At 54.8% G+C, this 18,422-nt stretch overlaps 1 long non-coding RNA gene across 1 annotated transcript; it reads right to left on the minus strand.

Moving 5' to 3' along the window:
* Positions 1-7,591: 7,591 nt before the first annotated feature.
* On the minus strand, positions 7,592-18,122 carry LOC135408892 (uncharacterized). Its single transcript, XR_010427928.1, has 9 exons — positions 18,034-18,122; positions 17,178-17,565; positions 13,139-13,177; positions 12,521-12,594; positions 10,033-10,115; positions 9,510-9,581; positions 8,925-9,054; positions 8,711-8,828; positions 7,592-8,227 (listed from the first exon to the last, which is right to left on the minus strand). It is a non-coding gene; the product is annotated as an uncharacterized LOC135408892 (long non-coding RNA).
* Between the last annotated feature and the right edge of the window lie 300 nt (positions 18,123-18,422).

Below are 18,422 nucleotides of genomic sequence, written 5' to 3' on the forward strand. Positions count from 1 at the left end.
CAGGGCAGTGGGAAGGGACTGGGATGGAACTGGGCGAACTGGGGAAGGACTGAGCTGCACTGCAGGAGGACACTTGGGAAGGAATGGGTGCGCTGGCTTGCACTGAGAGAAGTTGCAAGGGACTGGGATGAGAGTGGGGGCACTGGGGTGGGACTGGGAGCACTGGTGGCACTGGGCTAGGACTGGGGGAACTGGGGAGGGAGCAGGGAGGGACTGCGAAGTGACTGGGATGGGAATGGGATGCAAAGGGAAAAGGAGCACAATGAACTGGGGAGGGACTGGGATGGGACTGGGGACACTTCAAGGGAGTTGGATGCACTGGGCTGAGACTAGGGGCACTGGAGCGGGACTGAAGGGAGTAGGGAGGGACTAGGATGGGACTGAGGGCACTGGAGATGGACTGGGGAGAACTGGGCTGGCACTGGGGGCGCTGGACTGCAACTGGGATTCTCAGGGGAGGGACTGGGGGAAGTGGGATGGGACAGGGGTCATTGGGAAGGGACTGGGGACAGTGGAACTACAGGCACTGGGATGGGACTGCGATGCACTGGGTGGGCACTGGGATGGGACTGAGGTCACTGGGGAGGGAACTGGGATGGGACTGGGAGCACTGGGATAGGGACTGCAGGGACTGGGATAGGACTGGGAAGGGACTGCAAGGGGACTGTGAGAGGACTGGGGAGGGGACTGGAGAGCGTGCCTGGGATGGGCCTGAGAATCTCTGGGGAGGGACTGGGACAACTGGGATGGGGCGCAGATGTACTGGGAAGGGACTGGGGAGGGACTGGGATTTGATTGGAAGCACTGGGGAGGGACTAGGCATCATTTAGGAGGGACTGGGATGGGACTGGGGAGGGACTGGGGTCACTGATGATGGCTCTTTAATGCACTTGGGAGGGACTGGGAGCACTGGGATGCAGTGGGGAAGGACTGGAGGTACTTGGATGGGACTGAGAGAACTAGGATGGCACTGAGGGCACTGGGGAGGTACCAGGGGCACTGGGTTGGGACTGGGCTGGACTGGGGGCACTTGGGAGCAAGTGGGATCACCGGGAAGGGAACTGGGATGGGACTGAGGCCACTGGAGAGGGACTGCAATGGGTTTGAGGCAACTTTGGAAGGACTGGGAGCACTGGGGAGGTTCTGGAGGGAACTGCACAGGGAGCTTGGTTGGACTGAGGGTACTAGGGATGGACTGGGATGGGACTGGGGTGTAGTGGGAGCAATTGGCAAGAACTGGAGGCACTGGGGAAGGAACAGGGAGGGGACTGGCTGCACTGGGATGGGGTTTGGAGTACTTGGGAGAAACTGGGAAGGACTCAGGAGGGACTGGGGACAGTGGGGAGGGACTGGGGACAGTAGGAAGGGACTGGAAAGGTGAAATTGAAACAGACTCACCTGAGTCACGGTCTAAGAAGTCCTGCTACAGCTCCTGAGTCGGAACAACAGCCAAGGGGCCTCAGCCCAATCCCTGGCCCCTCCTCCCCCTCATTGTTAACACCTGGGCCTTCCCCATAGAACAGCTGACTCTACCCAGTACTCCCAGTTCCCTCCAATGGCTTGCAATAAAATTACTAGACTCCCCAGTGCGCACAAAAATACAATCCCAATCCCACAGTAATTTCTACTCAAAACCAACAGTACCTGACCAAAGCAACCAGTCCATATTCTAGACCCCAGCTCTATCCCAGCCCCTCAGTGATTTTAGCTTGAGACCCACAAGCTTTATTGCACTGCCAGCTCTGCTCTCTCAGAAGCAGCTCCAAATCTTGCAGGATCTTCATATTGGCTCCATCTCTGTGACTTTTCAGCTCCAATCTCACACTCCCATTCCCAGTCCCCCAATTACTCCTCCAGCCCCACAAACCCTAGCCCAATTCAAAACTCACAAACCCAGCACTAGACTAATTTAACCTCTCCTAGCCCAGTCCATGTTCCTGCCCATCAATCACTAGTCCACAGCCACACAGGTTTTTAAACAACGGTGCCAGTCACTATCCGAGCTCCAGACACTCTCCCAGCTCCAGAGATGCAATCCTAGCACTATACTGACTTCAGCCCCAGCCTCCCTGTCCGCATTCCCAATTTACAATCCCAATTCCAACCACACAGGGATTTTAGCAACGGTGCCACAGGCCCTATCTCACAGTGATTGCTTTGATTACTGCCCAAGTGTTACTGTCCCCAGCCCAGAACCCATCCCTACCCCAGCCCCTCAGTGATTTCAGCTCGAGACCCACAAGCTTTATTGCACTGCCAGCTCTGCTCTCTCAGCAGTAGCTCTGCATCTTGCCAGCGCCGCCACGGGAAGCTGCTCCAGGTTCTCACTGCAGGATCTTCAGCTTGGCTCCAGCTCTGTGACTTTCCAGCTCCACCCTCACACTCCCAAACCCAGTCCCCCAGGTGCTCCTCCAGCCCCAAAATTCCTATCCCAATTCCAAAATCACAAGCCCAGCCCTATACGAATTTCGGCTCTACCCACCCAGTCCACATTCCCAATTTACAATCCCATTTCCAGCTGCATAGAGATTTCAGCAACGGTGCCACAGGCCCTATCACCTCCCCACACGGATGCCTGCCCAAGTGTTACAGTCCCAAGCCCAAACCCTGTCCCTACCCCAGCCCCTCAGTGATTTCAGCTCGAGACCCACAAGCTTTATTGCACTGCCAGCTCTGCTCTCTCAGCAGTAGCTCTGCATCTTGCCAGCGCTGCCACGGGAAGCTGCTCCAGGTTCTCACTGCAGGATCTTCAGCTTGGCTCCAGCTCTGTGACTTTCCAGCTCCCACCTCACACTCCCAGTCCTAGTCCCCCAGGTGCTCCTCCAGCCCAAAAATTCCTATCCCAATACCAAAGACACAAGCACAGCACTAGACTGATTTCAGCTCTCCCACCCAATCCACGTTCCCACCCATCAATCCCTATATCAGACACACAGCCATTGCAGCGACGGTGCCACAGGCCCTATCTCACAGTGATTGCTCTGATTACTGCCCCAAGTATTACAGTCCCAAGCCCACACCCTGTTCCTACCCCAGCCCCTCAGTGATTTCAGCTCGAGACCCACAAGCTTTATTGCACTGCCAGCTCTGCTCTCTCAGCAGTAGCTCTGCATCTTGCCAGCGCTGCCACGGGAAGCTGCTCCAGGTTCTCACTGCAGGATCTTCAGCTTGGCTCCAGCTCTGTGACTTTCCAGCTCCACCCTCACACTCCCAAACCCAGTCCCCCAGGTGCTCCTCCAGCCCCAAAATTCCTATCCCAATACCAAAGACACAAGCACAGCACTAGACTGATTTCAGCTCTCCCACCCAATCCACGTTCCCACCCAGCAATCCCTATATCACACACACAGCCATTGCAGCGACGGTGCCACAGGCCCTATCTCACAATGATTGCTCTGATTACTGCCCCAAGTGTTACAGTCCCAAGCCCACACCCTGTCCCTACCCCAGCCCCTCAGTGATTTCAGCTCGAGACCCACAAGCTTTATTGCACTGCCAGCTCTGCTCTCTCAGCAGTAGCTCTGCATCTTGCCAGCGCCGCCTCAGGAAGCTGCTCCAGGTTCTCACTGCAGGATCTTCAGCTTGGCTCCAGCTCTGCGACTTTCCAGCTCCACCCTCACACTCCCAGTCCTAGTCCCCCAGGTGCTCCTCCAGCTCCACAAACCCGATCCCAATTCAAAAATCACAAGCCCAGCACTATACTGACTTCAGCTCTACCCACCCAATCCACGTTCCCGCCCATTAATCCCTATTCCACAGCCCCTCAGGGATTTCAGCGAACGTGCCACAGGCCCTATCTGAGCTCCAGACACCCTCCCAGCTCCACAGATGCAATCCAACCACTATGCTGATTTCAGCCCCAGCCTCTCAGTCCACATTCCCAATTATAATCCCAATTCCACAGCCACACAGAGATTTCAGCAACGGTGCCACAGGCCCTATCTCCTCCCCACACGGATTCCTGCCCCAAGTGTTACTGTCCCAAGCCCAAACCCTGTCCCTACCCCAGCCCCTCAGTGATTTCAGCTCGAGACCCACAAGCTTTATTGCACTGCCAGCTCTGCTCTCTCAGCAGTAGCTCTGCATCTTGCCAGCGCCGCCTCAGGAAGCTGCTCCAGGTTCTCACTGCAGGATCTTCAGCTTGCCTCCAGCTCTGTGACTTTCCAGCTCCACCCTCACACTCCCAGTCCTAGTCCCCCAGGTGCTCCTCCAGCCCCACAAACCCGATCCCAATTCAAAAATCACAAGCCCAGCCCTATACTGACATCAGCTCTACCCACCCAATCCACGTTCCCACCCATCAATCCCTATATCAGACACACAGCCATTGCAGCGATGGTGCCACAGGCCCTATCTCACAGTGATTGCTCTGATTACTGCCCCAAGTATTACAGTCCCAAGCCCAGAACCCTGTCCCTACCCCAGCCCCTCAGTGATTTCAGCTCGAGACCCACAAGCTTTATTGCACTGCCAGCTCTGCTCTCTCAGCAGTAGCTCTGCATCTTGCCAGCGCCGCCTCAGGAAGCTGCTCCAGGTTCTCACTGCAGGATCTTCAGCTTGGCTCCAGCTCTGCGACTTTCCAGCTCCAACTTCACATTCCCAATCCCAGTCCCCCAGGTACTCCTCCAACCCCACAAACCCGATCCCAACTCCAAAGGCCAGATCTTTGCCCTAGACTGATTTCAGCTCTTCCCCCCCAGTCCATGTTCCTGCCCATCAATCCCTATTCCACAGACACACAGATGTTTGTGCGACGGTGCCAGTCCCTGTCTCAATCCTACAGTGATTTCTACTGCAGTGCCACAGTCCCTATCCCTGCTCAACAGTCCCTTTCCGAGCACCACTCTCCCTATCCCATACCCAGACCCACAACCTTTATTTCTCTGCCAGCTCTGCTGTCAGCTCCCGGTAAAGCTGCTGCACGTTCCAATCCTAGCATCTTTCTTTTTTTAAAGGTCTGAGTTTTCCACCCCAGCTCTCAAGCCCACATTCCAGGCCAGGCCTGACTATTTTTATCCCAGCTCCATCCCTGCAGTACTTATGCCAGGTCCATGCTCCCTAATCCAGCCCCACCCTTGTTCTGCCCACAGTCCTACCGTCTTTATGTCTCCACCAGCTCTGCTGCCTGAGCTCCACGTTCTCAGCTTTCTGCTGCCTCTGCCTCAGCTTTCTGCTGCCTCTGCCTAAATCTGCTCCTGGGTATCTCTGCAGGCCCGGGCTGTTGACAAGGTCACAAATCAGTCTTTGTCGTTCACTTAAATATCTCTAGGAGCTGTCCCACCCATCCCAACGGGAACAGCAACAAAACAATAGAATAAACAATCAAGTAGTCAAAGATGAAAATAAAAGTAAAATAAAATTATAATAGAATGAAACATCTTTTATTACTTTTCTTTGTAACAATACTTTCAATACCAGCCCCACTGAGAGGCTGCATCCTAGTCCTTCTGGTTCGGGGGAGCACCCCTGAGCATGGGCTGCTCCCCCACTGAGCACTGACCAAAGCTGGCCGGCACAGCTGCCCGGGACACCGCCTGCCCAACGCCCTGCCTCGGCAGCTGTGGGGGACCGACCCCGGCTCCCCCTGGATCGGCAGCCGAGGGGGTGCTGCCTCATGGCTCCCCACCGCTCCCTGGAGCGGCAGCCGCGAGGGTCCCACCCTGGCTCACCGCCGCTCCTCGGCCCGGCGGCCGCGCCGATCCCGGGCCGGCTCCCGCCGCTCCAGCGCCGCCCCCAGCCCCGCCGCCGAACTGCCCCCAGCGCCCCCCGCCCACGCCGTTTATAGCCCGCGGCCCGCACGGCCCCGCCCCCCTCGTGCCAGCCCAGCCAATCCCAGCGTCCGGCAGCGTCCGGCCCCGCCAATCCCCGCCTGCCCGTTCCCGCCCTGCCCGTCCCCAAGAACCCCGCTGTCCCCTCAGGCCCCGCTCCCAGGGGCTGCTCCGCTTCCGCCCGCTGCCCGCCTCCCTCCCCTTCTCCCGGGAGAACTCCGGGACGGGACGGGACCGCGGACCTCCCACCCGCCCTTTCAACAGCGCCTGCGGGCACCGCGGCAGCGCAGGCGCGGCTCCGCCGGATCCCGAAGCAAAGGCGCCGAGACCGGCGCCTGAGGGGAACGCGGGGGACGAGGTGGAGAGGGGGGCGGCTCCGCGCCGCGGCTGAGCGAGCAGAGCTTGCCCGACCGCGGCCCCGTTGAAAGGGCCGCTGCCGCTCCCGCCCCCTCCCCGCCTCCCGGAAGAACTCCCAGACGGGACGTGAGCGCGGAGCTGTGCCACCCGCCCTCCCTGGTCCCAACAGGGCCTGTCGGGGGCTGCGGCAGCGCAGGCGCGGCTCCGAAAGCAAAGGCGCCGGCACCTACAGCGCCTGAGGGGAACGTGGGGAAGGGGGGCGGCGCCGCGCCGCGGCTGAGCGGGCACAGCTTACGGGACCGCGGCCCCATTGAAAGGGCAGGCTACGATTGGACGGAGCGGAGAAAAGCGGGCTGGGAGTGGCGGGCCGGGATCGGACCTGCACGTCGGGAGCGGCAGCCGCGGGAGTCCCGCCCCAGCTCACCGCCGATCTCGTCCCGGCTCCCGCCGCTCCAGCGCCGCTTCCACCTCCGCCGCCGAACTGCCCCCAGGGCCCCCCGCCCACGCCGTTTATAGCCCGCGGCCCGCACGGCCCCGCCCCCCTCGTGCCAGCCCAGCCAATCCCCGCCCGCCCGTTCCCGAGAACCCCGCTGGTCCCGCAGGCCCCGCTCCCGGAGCCCCTCCCGCCCGCTCCCCGCCTCCCTCTCCTTCTCCTGGGAGAGCTCCCGGACGGGACGTGACCGCGGAGCTCCCACCGCCCTTCCGTGGTCCCAGCAGCGCCTGAGGGGAACGGGGGGACGGTGCCGCTCGGAGGGGCCGCGCCGCGGCTGAGCGGGCAGAGCTTGGGGGACCGCTGCCGGATTGAAAAGGCGGGCTGTGATTGGACGGCGCCGAGAAAGGCGGCCCGGGATTGGCGGGCCAGACTCTGCCTCGGGCCCGGATTGGCGGGGCTTGGAGCCGGCGGGGTGGCGGGAGGTGCTCGGGTGGTCAGGAGGAGGGACTAGGGCCGTGTCGGAGGCGCCCTTCCCGCGGGTCCGTGGCCGTCCCGGGTCCCGCTCCCGGGACCCCGTCCCCTGCCCCGCCCCTTGGTCGGGCTGCACCCCCGGGGTCCCGGCCCCAAGGCCCCTGCAGAGCCCCTCGGGGAGCCCCCCACCGGCACACGGGGCGGTTCCGGATCGCGAAGGCGGACTGTGCGGCATGGGGGACCGTGGAGCAGCGGCGACGTGGTGGGCCGGGAGTCGGCGGCGGGGAGCGGGGAGGACGCAGAGCAGCAGTGCGCCTCTGACCGCCTCTCCCCACGCAGCAGTTCTGCTTCTACGGGGACTTAGACTGCCCCGACTGGGTGCTGGCTGAGATCAGCTCCCTGGCCGAAATCTTTTAAGTGCCCGCCCCCACCCCCATCCCCCTGCCTGCCCCAGGCCCGCTGCCCACCCTCCTTCTCCTGCGCAGTCCCCGCTGCTGCTGAAGTTCAGCGCTATTTCAGTACTTGTTCTACTTGTGTTTCTGAAAAAAAGCTAGAATCAGGATAGCCAAAGCAACATAGAAAGTCTATTCCATCTTCAGCTACATTACAGGGCAAAGGAAATAAGTGATCCTACCCATCAGTGGAACAGGGAAAGAATGAAGATTAAGTCTGTGAGCTATAGAAGAGAAAAATCACACTGTAACAACTTAGAAGATTGCTCCAAGACCACAGTCACAGGAAAAGGGAAGAGAGCCAGGGGCAGAAACTGTAAGGCCAAAAAGATGATGGACACATCTGTGCATCAATCAGGTTCAGAGGTCACTGCATGCCCCAAGCCTAACGAGTTCTCTGGTTTATGTGTGTTATACACCTATTAATTACTTGAATAGAAAATTTACAATTGAACTTTCACAAAGGTTACAGAGTGATATCCCTGCACTGACCATTGCAGCTGAGCTTCTGCTACAGATTCTGACACGTCAGGTGACTGAATGTTTGCTTGTTTTCTAGGCTCTCCTTACAGTCCATCCAGGACATGAAATATAGAGGGGATTTCTTGAGAGGCAGCTTTTAGACCTCATTCCCTTACCTTCGTGGTCAATGCCATCAGCGTCACTCTCCCTCTCTTCTTGCTCTTCATCGAGAGTTCCTCATGTTAGTATTAGCTCAGAGGGACCCATTGCAGAAGCATCAGGTCCTTGAAGGGAACAGAAACGGCTGTACACAAACCAGCTTGCTAAAGGTAAGGGAGCGTGTGCACTGACAACTTCTGTCTGCACAGAAACCCAGCAATGAACACCTGCTCTAAGGGGACAGAAAGCTGCTTGTGGATCCCAGACACAGGACAGACTCCATCAGCACCTACTCGCCTCATCTAAGGAACAGTGCAGCCAACAGCAGAGCTTTCTCATATTCTGATCTGACTGTTTCGCCTTTTCTAAAGTATTTCATTATTTCTAGTAGGTCCACTGCTTTAGCTACACAGCGGGGTTTCTTCCAAACCTGTGACTGACACAGGACGAGCTGAGTGTGACCAATCCCACAGGAACTAAAGCCCTGCTCCTCTAACATGGAGCTGCTTTCACATTTCTGCTGTGAGGACAAAGAAGCACTGTACTACTTCACAAGGCAAACTCTTCAGAAAACTTCTGCAGTAAACTTTATCTTCCTGGGGAGGTACCTGCCAGTGTGCTGCCCTGCACACACACGCTGCCCATGTCCTTCCACAAGTGTTCCAGCTGCTCTCTCTTTTGTTTATTTTGAGCTTTCTCCCGTAGACAAAGATTTACATGTGGATTCTGAGAACATTTAAAACATCAGGAGAAGAGAAACCTCACCCAAACCCAGCAGCCTGTCCCCCAGTCAGAGAGCAGAAGTCACTACGCAGGTCTTACATTTCAACTCAGGTTACACAGAACTTCTGACTAAGCATGGAAAGCAACCTCCAGTCAGGTGGGATTCTAGGACGTTTTCAGCAGCGCCGGGAAGCCAAACTCTGTGTAGCTGTGCCTGCAGAGAACTGTCCTTTGGACAGCCAGAACTCAAGGTGAGCAGAGCTACTGATTTTGGCACTGCAATTCAGTCTTTCTTACTAAGTCAAACTAGTACTCTTCACTGGTGCAGGAAGATACAGGGATAGTCTCAACAAATCCCTTTGGAAATTTATTTTTAAGAACTCTCTGTCCATCTGAATGGAAGACACAATCTTATTTCCCAATCATTTTCACACAATTAGCTCAAATACTAGCACTAAACCAGTGAGCAACATCTGTTTTACAAAATCTTTAGTTTTGTAAAGATATGCTCCACCACATCTAGGAAAAAAAAGGCAAATGGTGGACTCCTTCAGGACAGGAGTTTTCCCACAGTGAGTACGACTAGTAAATGAAATGTTAGACCCTCTCAACATAAAGGCAATTGTGTGCACAAAAGTGACCCAAGATACACTGTTCAGGTGTAAAACAGCTAAAAACACTTACCAGTGTTTTTCTCAGGCGCTCGTATTCTGGCCGATACTCTCTGAAAAGGTGAATAAAGGGAGTGCATTCAGTCTGAAAAACACATGATTTGTATTGCATAAGGATCATCCTGGAGGCTTCTTTTTACTCACAAAAAAAAGTTTTCTCTAGGCTTTCATGTTTGAGAGACATTTCAGAAAGACAGTACTTTTTTCCCCAGATTTGGATTCTGAAACCAATGGATGCAAAATCAATGAACATACTTCATTAAAACAGCAACAATTCAAAACTTGGTATGGAACTACAAGAAAAAAATTACTTCACAGACTTGCTGGCACAGATAGCTTTTACTTTTTCACGGAACAGCACAAAAATTCATCTCTGAATAGTTCCTTTTTACTGCTGCTTTTTATGCTGATACTGGACACCCTAAGCTACCTTGGCTATGGCAACTGTGCACTCCTTCAAATCAAAGGAGCAGACTCATGAATCAGGACCTTCAGGAAGTGGTCACTGGGTCGCGGACCAGAAGTTATCCCCTTACCTCTCCTATTCATCTACAGCTTTAGAAAGCTGGGTAAAAATCTCCCCCAGTCCTGTGCCAAACACTGCAGAAACACCAACCACCTGGAAAAGAGAACACACCAGAACTAGAGAGTAACTGAGCCAGATTTTTAATACAGAAAAAAAACCAAAATAAAAACAAACAAACAAACAATCCCCCACAACGACAACAAAAAAAATCAACACCACCGAAAAACCCAACAACAACAAACTACTAATCTAAACCTAACAACACCCATTTAATCAGCACAGTGGCCTAAGAGTGGGCAGTAACACTTCTGCTTCTGTCCAGCCCGCTTTCAAACTCTTCCTCCACTTGCTGTTCATGTTTGTTACTTCTGCTTTTTGGTTGTCGGTGATTTTGTGTTTGGTGAGTTGTTAGGGCATTTTGGGGGGCGTTTCTTTGGGGAAGGAGGTTTGTTTGGTATTTTGTAACACTGTAGGGCAATTCAAAAGAAAGGTCAAGTCTTTCTGCTGTTTACTTGTTTATTGTTAATAACCCAACTTCTCATTCTGCATCTAGGGTTATACGTGGTTAGCAAGTATCAGTGTACTAGAATTAAAGTGCAAAAGAGACAACAAGAACTGACCTTTTGGCTCTGAAATAGTCTAATAGTCTAACTTTTTATTTAGCCAAAGCACATTTAAAAGGTCCCCAGAACAGCAAGAGAGGGAGAATTTAATCAGTTGCTATGACAATACATTCAAAATGCACATCTACTTTCTAATTTCAACTTGTCTCTCATTACACTTCTGGCCATTTGTTCTGCTTGTATTAAATCAATTCTCTAAAAATACCTTGAATTAAGACTATTACCAGCCAGAATCCTACACCCTCTAACGAAAATTCTCCCTCTTTTTCATAGGCAAGACAGTCTCAACTACTGACTTCCAAATGGAAGACCTTTCCCAACACAGCCTTGCATTTGATCATTAATACAGTAAATATGCAGACAGCTCTCCAAAGGATTTTAAGCATTAAGGCCAGGCGCTGTGCCAATATATATAAATATTTATACTTTCCCTGCACTTCAGTACAAGCTGCCTTTTACTCCGTAATCCTCCTCATATGACCTGCTCTCCATCCAGTGCTCCAACAGTCCTGACAGGCAGATAAACATGACCTGATCAGCAAATAAGGAACAGGAAGTATGTTAGTTCTGTATATGGGACCACTACAATCCCTTTTGAAATTCTGTATATTGTTCCACACAGGACACTTACAATAGTTTTGGTTTGGCTCTGTTATCATTATCTACATGAATGGAATCATTTCGTTCCTGTAATATCCACACAGCCGAGAAGGCTTGCTTTTTCTTTAGTAAAAGCTGATGACAAACACAATCAGCTAAAACCTTTAGCACAGACTATGGGATCATTAACAGCCTCCAGTGTATACTGTTGTCAGAGAAACAATTAATTTGTCCTCTCAAAACCTGGTTGAGTGGAATAACAATCTTCTTCTTGCACAAGCAAATATAAAGGGTTTTTTTGTTCATTTATTTGCTTTGGAGATTCTTTCCCTTCTTCCTATGCAGTACATTGCCCAACTGTACTTGACACTTTCAGAACAAGGAAAATTACCTCAGGTGGGAAATGCTGCAGCAAAGAACACTGCCTCTTACCAGCCTATCTGAGCTTTCATCTTGTGATTAATCACAGTTCAATATTAAATTATTCAGGCTGCCATTCAGTGTGACAAGCTGCAGTGTAACAAGCTGCAGCGTGACCTCAACACAGGTCATCAACAGATTACAGTTCCAAAGGGCAGTGCAAAGCCCCTTTACAGAAGGACAGAATGGTGGGGGTTGGACAATACCTCTGGAGATCATCTAGTCCAGTCTCTCCTGCTCAAAAAGCGGGATTAGGCAGAAGAGGTTGCTCACAACTTTGCCTGAGCAAAAGTGTTTTAAGCATCTCCAGGGATGGAGACTCCACAATTTCTCTGGACCAGTCCAGAGGAGAACTTCTTAAGTTATTGTTTTCAGTGGGAAGGTAGGGACAGAAACAAGCGATCCCAAAACTTCAAACTCATCCCCACAGCGGTCCAGAGCAGCTCGAGACCAGGCTCCTGCCTTCCCAGGGCCAGGCTCTTCTCTCTGCCAGGCACCCACCAGCCGGGCACTGCCCTGCCCGGCGGCCCCGAGCGCTTCAGGCGCCGGCCCGGCCAACGCCTCGCTCTGCGCGGGCGCCGCTTCCAAAATCACTACCCAAGAGACACAGCAATCAAAGCAGAGGGACTGCACTCCCAGCTTTTCTTACCTGCAGGCACACACAGCACAGCACGTTGGACATAAAAGCCACAGGGTTAGTCCTGCCAGAGGCGTCCGGCACACCCACGGCGACCGAAGGAAAACAGGGAGCCTGGGAACACGGAGTAAAAGACACCTTAATTAGGACTACACTGAGCACTAGCCAGGTCATTCCCACAGACAGCTTCACCGTCCAGTCACACAAAAAGCACTGACCTACCAGGGCCCCAGTTAGGATGGCTCCTGACGCTGACACCTCCCTTTGCCCCGGGGGATCAAGAAGAACATCCCTGGGAAGAAGTCACCCCCAACAACAAAAAGGCAAAATTAGTGAAGCACGGGGTCCTCTTCTGACTAGATTGCCACCAGCATTCAATAGCAAATGCCACGACTATTCTGTTACAGACGAGAAAACCCTGTTCTCCCAAACAAACAGCGAGGAGATTTATGGGCACGCCTGGAAATTTCCTGGGAGGAACTTTTTGTAACTAAGGAGCAGGTGCTGTCTTGAGTTGAAGGCGTCAATTTGACAGACACTTAGCACAGCAAACTCTTCAGCAGAGCAATTAATTGCTGCCTATTTGAACAGCAGGGGAGAGAAAATGACAGTCGAAGGGAAGACAAGAAAAGCAGAACTGCAATCAGCAGCCTTTTCTTCCATCTCTCCCGAGAAGGTCTAGTTTGTCTGTTCTAATAATTCTATGCCCTTTTCTACAGGAAACTTAGACCAAGGCTGAAAAAACAACTAGAAAACACGGAGAGAAGCTTTTTAGAATTTCACGTGATTTTCCCAAACCGATCCCAGAAAAGCAGAACTCGGTAGAATGTACTCACCTCGAGGCCTTTGGTCTTTTTTTCCATAAGCTTCGTCACCTGATTGAAAAAGCAGAGTAGACTCGGTATTTAGGCTCACAACAGGAAAACAACAGGAAAACTTCCCCTTTGTTTCCTCAAAGAAACTACATTAATCTGCACAGCTGCAGGCGCGTCTCCAGCTGTTAAAGCCTTTCAGCTTTTCAGAGGGTGAGAATGCCCTGCTAGGGAAGGCTGAAAAATGCTCGGAGCCTGCACAGGTCAAAGAGCCCCTCGATTTTGTCTGTGTTCCAGTCCCTGGCTAAAGAAAGGGCAGAACAAGCGCAGCTGTTGCTTGCCTTTTCCCTCAGAGGTTTTGCCAGGCGCCGGGCCAGCCCGGGCGCTCCGGGGGAAGGCCGGCAGCGCCCAAACCCCGCCGCTTTCCCGGGGGCGTCGCTTGCGAGAGCGCCCCCGAGCGCCGGGCCCCGCCTCACAGTCGCCGCCTGGCGGACACGGCCGGGAGCGGCACTGCAGCCGCGCGCGGCGCCGCAGCCGCGCGCCCCCCCCCACCCCTTGGCGAGACCCGCGGCGCCTTTCGCGAGTACGGGCCTTTGTTCCCTAAAACCTGCCCTTGCCTAGGAAAAGCTGAGCAATTCACAGAGTTGCTGTTTCCAGCCCAGCTTCCCAAAGGATTTCTCTCTCCCGGCAGCACAGACAGGGGCCCCGAGGCAGCGCAGACCCTCCCCGCGGGGGAGGGGGGGGCGCAATGCCAGGGCACATCCGAACCCGGCCCTGCGGCGGCACGCAGGTGCAAGTTTCTCCGCAGAGGCGAGAAACTTGCCTGTCGCTTCCCCTGCCTGCGGTCGCCGATGGCCGCGGGAGAGGCAGAAGAGCGGCCGCGCCCCCCCGCCGCGCCCCCCCACAGCGCCCAGGTTACCCCGGGGACGATCTCCGTCGGATCTGCCGCCGTGGGTCGCTTAGAGGGGGGGAAGGCGGCGGCGCAGCCCCGACAGCATCTCCAGGCCACGGCGGGACCGAGCGGGGCGGGGACGGGGGCGGGAGCGGGAGCGGGAGCGGAGCGGAGCGGAGCGGAAGGGGGGCGGTGCCTGGGCTCCTCGCGGCGACCGCCGTCGCCGGTGCCTGCCGCCGCCCACGAACCTGCCGCCCGCGCCCGGCGCCGCCGAGCGCCCCGCCTTGTCCCCACAGCGGGAAGCGGCGCGGCGAGACGGCGCTGCGGGCGCGGGGCGGGGGTCCGGGTGGCGGCGGAGGTCAGGCAACAGGATAAACGCCTCTCTAAAGCGAGGGGGCCTCTCGCCGCCATCTTTAGAGTGGCCTCGGCTAAGTTCCGGTTTTGGCGGCGCCATCTTGAGTGTGGCCTCGGGGCGGACTTCCGGGCCGGGGCCGCCATCTTTAGTGTGGTCGTTCCGGTCCTGGTGGCGCCATCTTTACTGTGGGCTTGGCGAACTTCCGGGCCGGGGCCGCCATCTTTAGTGTGGTCGTTCCGGTCCTGGCGGCGCCATCTTTACTGTGGGCTTGGCGGACTTCCGGGTCGGGGCTTTGGAGGACTTCCGGTCGCTCTCTACTTCCGGGGACCGGGTTTACCCAAATTAGCGTCCCTCCTCGCTAATTTCTGCGCTTTCACCCCAAAAAATCTTCATGTTATTCCCCCCACACACACCCCGGGAGGGACGGGAGACCGCGAGTCCCGCCCTGCCGCCGGAACCGGCCCTTAACTCGACCAGGGAGCGCTGCACCGGCACGAGAGCCACCGCGCATGCGTCGCCGGTCCCTCTCCTGGCTGCCCTCAGTTACCACGTGATCGCCGGCGTCTTTCCAACGACTGCGCACGCGCCGGCGTCGCCACCTTGGCTCCCCCCCCCACCCCGCCGCCCGACCGCCCGGCTTCGCTTTCTTACTGCGGCTCCCCCTCCACTTTTTCGGCTCCCTGGGGTTCCCTCACCCACATTTTGGGGTCCCCTTCTCACATTTGAGGGGTGATGACCCCGCAATTTACGGTTCGGGGGGGGGGGAGGAGAGGAAACGGGGTGCCCAAGAAGGGGTTTCTTTTTTTCTTTTTTTTTTTTTCTCTTTTATTTCATTTTCATTTTATTTCCTTTTTAGGTTTTTTGCCTTTTTTTTTTATTTTCTTTTCTATTTTATATTTCCTTTTTTATTTTGGTTATTTTTTATTCCCTTTATTTTTAATTTGCTCTCCCAGTGCTCCCCAGTAACACCCAGTGCTCCCCAACAACCCTCAGTAACACCCGGTGCTCCCCAGTGCACCCCAGTAACACCCAGTGCTCCTCAACAACCCCCAGTAACACCCAGTGCTCCCCAGTAAACACCCAGTGCTCCCCAACAAACTCCAGTAACACCCAGTGCTCCCCAGTGCTCCCCAGTAAACACCCAGTGCTCCCCAACAACCCCCAGTAACACCCAGTGCTCCCCAGTGCTCCCCAGTAAACACCCAGTGCTCCCCAACAACCACCAGTAACACCCAGTGCTCCCCAAAAATTGACCTCAAACCGACCCAAATCACCCCAAAAGCTGACCCAAAACTGACCCCAAAACCTGACCCAAATCATCCCAAAAGCTGACCCAAAACTGACCCCAATCACCCCAAAAGCTGACCCAAAACTGACCCAAATCACCCCAAACAATGACCCCAAACTGACCCCAAAAACTGACTCAAATCATCCCAAAAACTGACCCAAAACTCTGCATTTATTTGGCATCATTTCCTCTCAAAAACAACATCTCCGATTTAGTTGATTGCTAAAGCCATCATTTTAAAATCATCTCAGGAATCAAAAGGGACTGGAAAACACACAGAAATCATTCCTGCACCCACCAAATCATTAGGAATTGGAACCCGATTCCCTCATCTCTCTCCTTGTTCTTCTTGGCTGGAAAACCTGATGATCCCCGCTGGCTATTTTTAGGCTGCTTTTCTTCCACAGCTCCTTTCCTCCCGGCTGAAACCTCCTGGCATATTCAGGGCTTAGCTGGAGGGAAGCCCCTCTGAAGTATTTCCTCTCGTGGCAATTCTGTGGGATGAAGAAGTAAAAAAAGCACATCAAGAGCTCCTTCTACCCCCTTCCTTCGCAAACACCCACCCAGTTTGTCCTTGGCAGCTCCATCCCCCCGGCACCCGCACCCGACGCTTCGGCTCCGCTGGCAAAGGGACAGCAAGTGCACAAGCAAGTTCAGTGCTGGGCAGGGGCTCCCTGGGGAACGGCACTTCAGTGCTTTAGTCCGTGGCCTTTCCTGCTGCCCTCCCTCCTGGAAGCAGAGGATGACCTGGCCCTTGTTTCTCCCACGCTCGCAGACCCAGGTCCTGCTCCCTTGGCCCCACTTTTCTTAGCAGACCCGGCATCATTTCCCAGGGTCCCCAGGAAACTTCTGCACTTGACCCATTGCTAAGTGCAGAGCACAGGGCAAGGGAAGGACAAATTTCTTGGCACCCACCCCCTGGAATTTTCCTTCTCCGCAGCACGCTCCCGTTCCCGCTGTCTCTGGAGGTGCCCGCACGAGTCCTCCTTCTCCCAGCACCTCAGAGAATGTCCTTTTCACCCAGGTCCTGCTTACCGTCGGCCAACAAAACACGGTGACAACATTTTTCAGGATGCCAGTGGAGAGATATTAGAGCACACTGCACAGGGAAGCTGAGCCTGCCCCATCCCTGCACGTGTTCCAGGCCAGGCTGGATGGGACTGGGAGCATCCAGCTGAGGATGAGAGCGGAAGGTGTCCCTGCCCACGGAAGGCAGGCTGGCCTTTGAAGGTCCCCTTCAAACCAAATCGCTCTGGGATTCCCCTCCAAAATCACTACCAAAGAGACACAGCAATCAAAGCAGAGGGACTGCACTCCCAGCTTTTCTTACCTGCAGGCACACACAGCACAGCACGTTGGACATAAAAGCCACAGGGTTAGTCCTGCCAGAGGTGTCCGGCACACCCACAGAGACCGAAGGGAAAGAGAAAGCCTGGAAACACAGAGTAAAACACACTTTAATTAGGAGTACACCGAGCACTAGCCAGGTCATTCACACAGCTTCACTGTCCAGTCATACAAAAAGCACTCACCGAGGCCTCAGTTAGGATGGTTCCTGACGCTGACCAGCTGAATACCTCCCTGGAAGCCCGCTCTGCTCCTGCCAGGCACTAAGGGGCTTTGCCAAGCAACCAATGGAAATTAAAATTACAGGCTGGGCAAAGGCACTTCCCGCAGGACCGCTCCTGGCCAAGGCCACCGGTCCGTGCAAGTCAGACCACTGACCACCCGGGGGGATTTTCGGGGGCACGCTTCCAGCTTTTATTCTCCAGAAACTCCAGTTCTTTCTGGCACCCCTTGCTTCAGTCTTCCCCTGCTGGAAGAGGTCACTTAAGACTTTCGAGGGGCCAGATTGCCAAAGCCCGGCCAGTCCATTCCCACGAGGAAAGAAAGGTAGCTTTGTCTTGGACAGGATGCTGAAGGGGGAGACACAAAATAAAAGTTTAATTTAAAACAACTGCCTAGAATAGGAAGCAATTCAAACAGAAGGCAGACAAGACTCGTGCAAATCTGAATACATTTGACTTCAAAGGAGAATTATTTCCCTCTGCACCTAACAGAAAGTCATTTTCACCCGGGCCCTGCTTACCATCGTTGAACAAAACACGCTGACAACATTTTTCCTGATGACAGGGGAGAGATATTAGAGCACACTGCACAGGGAAGCTGAGCCTGCCCCATCCCTGCAAGTGTTCCAGGCCAGGCTGGATGGGACTGGGAGCATCCAGCTGAGGATGAGAGGGGAAGGTGTCCCTGCCCACGGAAGGCAGGATGGCCTTTGAAGGTCCCCTTCAAACCAAATCGCTCTGGGATTCCCCTCCAAAATCACTACCCAAGAGACACAGCAATCAAAGCAGAAGGACTGCACTCCCAGCTTTTCTTACCTGCAGGCACACACAGCACAGCACGTTGGACATAAAAGCCCCGGGGTTAGTCCTGCCAGAGGCGTCCGGCACACCCACAGAGACCGAAGGGAAACAGGGAGCCTGGGAACACGGAGTAAAAGACACCTTAATTAGGGATCACTGGGGAGGGAATTGGGATGGGCCTGAGGGCAGTGGGAAGGGACTGGGATGGAACTGGGCAAACTGGGGAAGGACTGGGTTGCACTGCAGGAGGACACTTGGGAAGGAATGGGTGCGCTGGCTTGCACTGAGACAAGTGGGAAGGGACTGGGATGAGAGTGGGGGCACTGGGGTGGTACTGGGAGCACTGGTGGCACTGGGCTAGGACTGGAGGAACTGGGGAGGGAGCAGGGAGGGACTTCGAGGGG

The sequence above is a fragment of the Pseudopipra pipra genome, unplaced genomic scaffold, assembly GCF_036250125.1.
Source record: "Pseudopipra pipra isolate bDixPip1 unplaced genomic scaffold, bDixPip1.hap1 HAP1_SCAFFOLD_82, whole genome shotgun sequence".
Lineage (NCBI taxonomy): Eukaryota > Metazoa > Chordata > Aves > Passeriformes > Pipridae > Pseudopipra > Pseudopipra pipra.